Genomic DNA, 2,810 nt, shown 5'->3' on the forward strand with positions numbered 1-2,810 from the left:
TTTTTTTTTTTTTTTTTGGGTTGTAATTTCCAGTTCCTGTACTACATAAAAGTATGATGTACCACCCATTATTGTTAACTTTTGATTGAAATAGTAAAAACCTGGAATCTCAAAAGGTTTTTTCTTTTTCTCTTTTTTTTTTTTTTGTTTGGGTGGGGGGGGGGGGGGGTGGGGCGCTTAGAGAAATTGTATGACATTGATACATGTGACTTCGCCCCATGTTGGTTTAAATTCAAGGGCAAGAGTTAGAAAATAACTTTTGAGCAAACAAGATATCCATCCATTAGATATTTTGTTTCAATGATGAAACAACATGTTGGGATTTGGACATATGTCAAATAATTACCACATGTACACATCTTAACGGATCCAGTGCATCTGTGCACGATGCACTGGACCCGTTGAGATGTGTACATGTGGTAATTATTTGACATATGTCCAAATCCCAACATGTTGTTTCATCATTGAAACAAAATATCTAATGGATGGATATCTTGTTTGCTCAAAAGTTATTTTCTAACTTAAATGAATTCAACTTCAAGAGTTCAGAAATATCTCAGAGGACCTCTTAATAAAAAACATAATAAAAGAATAAAACTAATGCAAGTAGAATCAACCTAAGAAATTGAAGAAACTTGTACTAATCCAACACTAAATTACACTATTTCTACTTGCATTAAGGTAATTAGGTAAATAAACTAAATAAGCTACAAGTACTATCATATTGCTAGACATGTTGACAAATCTTTATTAGAATGGGGGACAATCAAGCAAAGAAAGAGACATGATGTGGGGTGGGCCGGTGGAAGATAAAGGAGAAATAAAGCCCAAAAAGGACTGGAAAATCCTTAGATAACACCAATGAGGAAATACAAATTTCAATGTTTGTTTTGTTTTGTTCAAGTGTACTGTCTGGCTTGCATGCTAGTACTTCGGCTTTTTAAGTTATTTTTGGCGAAGGCATGCATTCTTGAAACCTGCTTGGAAGTCTTTTTCAATTTCTTTTCTAAAGCTTAGGGATACGCAACGGGGATCATAAACCCCACAATTTGAAAGAAGCCAGTTTAGGGTCTCTTATTTTACTGAAACTGAAAACTCTTTACTGAAAGTATTGTAAATAAAGGTAAAAATTAGCTGAAATAGTACAGGTCGCCTCATGAATAATACCAAAAAGTGCAATGAGGCTCATAAATAATAATATAAACTGAATTTTTAAGCTAGAACCAAACGTACACTTAGTATTATTTGTACCTTTCAAATGTGGCGTTTTCATGTTTAAGAACTAGTTCTGCAGCCTATCAATCTGAAATATAGATGACAAAAGATGCTAAACCCCTCAAGGAAAAAAAAATAATAATAAAAATAAAAAAATAAAATTGACAACTTTCTTTCAGTTCTAAAACTACAGTGACAACTAAGAGTTCTGTAATTCAATAACATTAAATTCTCTTTTTATATAATTACAGTTCAAAACTCTCCTTCATCATTAAAAAAAAAAAAAGAGAAAAAGAAAAAACCTTTTGAGATTCCAGGTTTTTACTATTTCAATCAAAAGTTAACAATAATGGGTGGTACATCATACTTTTATGTAGTACAGGAACTGGAAATTACAACCCAAAAAAAAAAAAAAAAACACGAACATCATGCATGGCGTGTGTAGCCGCCACACCTTATTAACTAAAATTAAGGTAACAAGTTATTCTTTGTCCATGATGAGCGAATGCCCACTAGAACACTTTTTTTTTTTTTGGCTGAAACACTAGGTGCAAATATGCCATGGTAATTCATGCATTAGATGGGGGTAATCAATGTCAAGCCAGAATTTCTTAGTTTTTGCTCAATTATTTGGTCAAGATGTGCAGCCATCATAGGTGTGAGGTGATTTTTCCAATCTCCAATCTCACCTTTCCTAAAAAACATTTTTTTCAATTGCATAAGGGCGATCATGAAGCCGTCCACTTTTATTCACCTCCAATGTGGACAAATTCTTGAAACTACATAGGTCTATGATCTTTTGAACCATTCCTTTGCCTTCTTCCTCCAAGGAGAAAGGGTAACCCATATCCTAACACATGATCCCAATATGGTCCAAAATAAGATACTCCATCACAGAAGAGCTTAAATGCCTCTTCAAACTCAGCATCTTCTCTAGCCGATGGTTCGACACCCTTATGACTTGCCTTGCGAAGAAAGTGCCATAGAGATACAAATGCATCCTTAGGATCTCTACATATATAAATTATTTTACACCTAGAATCTATTATAGATTTAGGTAAGGAAGTGTAGGGAACATGCGTACCTACAAGCGGAGTGTCTAGATTCCGGTGGAATGAGTTATGTGCTAGATCACTCTCTAGAGAGAGTACACACTCATGTGGCATTGTTGTGAGCAAAGGGTTCGTAGAAGCATCGAAACTGGATCATGTCACGATGGCAAAAGACAAGGCCTTAAGCCATGTTGTTCCTGATTTTGGAGTGCTGCTCAGAATGATGTCGTTGGGTTGAGGCTTGAAATGTTCGTGAGCTAACAAGAGTCCTTCTAAGTAGAAGAAATTATACCAAAAACCTTGGTAATGGTGGACTTCATCAGACAGCCATCCTTTTCCTTTTGGGAAGGTTGAGATTTTCTCTTTGTAATCGTTAGACCTATAGCCTACTTTCTCATTGCTTTTGGGTTCATGATTCACTTTGGAAAATTGGAAGAAGAGAATTCCATCGATTGAAAGCAGAACTAGCTCAAAATATTTTGGCAGTGTATGTATATCCACTAAGAGGACAACTATGATGAGGGAAATGTTAGGCAACTCATA

The 2,810-nt window shown here is 35.2% G+C and overlaps 1 pseudogene; it reads right to left on the reverse strand.

Annotated features, from left to right (window-relative positions):
- Positions 1-1,600: 1,600 nt before the first annotated feature.
- On the reverse strand, positions 1,601-2,810 carry LOC136071424 (flavonol sulfotransferase-like; annotated as a pseudogene).

This window comes from Quercus suber, unplaced genomic scaffold, assembly GCF_002906115.3.
Source record: "Quercus suber isolate HL8 unplaced genomic scaffold, Cork oak 2.0 scaffold_311, whole genome shotgun sequence".
Lineage (NCBI taxonomy): Eukaryota > Viridiplantae > Streptophyta > Magnoliopsida > Fagales > Fagaceae > Quercus > Quercus suber.